We start from the raw sequence: 216 nt of genomic DNA, 5'->3' as shown, positions 1-216 counted from the left end.
AGATTTGGTATTTTCAAAACTATTTTTAAGCATTCTTTTCTCTGTTTTTGTAGATTTGTATGTATTCAGAAACTACAAGTTTTAGCAGTTTGCTTGTGTTCAAACTTTAAAGATTTTTTGTTTTAATAAATAGGCCTCAGTGAGCAAAAGTTTTGAACTTTTGAGTAAGGGATGTACTTTATATTCATTTTGAATATATGATTTGAAACGTTTCCA

At 26.9% G+C, this 216-nt stretch overlaps 1 protein-coding gene across 3 annotated transcripts in view; it reads left to right on the top strand.

The window, feature by feature from the left end:
* nup85 (nucleoporin 85) overlaps positions 1-216 on the top strand; it is a 7,755-nt gene that overhangs the window by 5,351 nt on the left and 2,188 nt on the right. The gene's annotated exons all lie outside the window — the stretch shown is intronic.

The sequence above is a fragment of the Oryzias melastigma genome, linkage group LG8, assembly GCF_002922805.2.
Source record: "Oryzias melastigma strain HK-1 linkage group LG8, ASM292280v2, whole genome shotgun sequence".
In the NCBI taxonomy this organism is placed as follows: domain Eukaryota; kingdom Metazoa; phylum Chordata; class Actinopteri; order Beloniformes; family Adrianichthyidae; genus Oryzias; species Oryzias melastigma.
The sequence above is the reverse complement of the archived record's forward strand: the minus strand, read 5'-3'. Positions and strand labels throughout refer to the sequence as shown.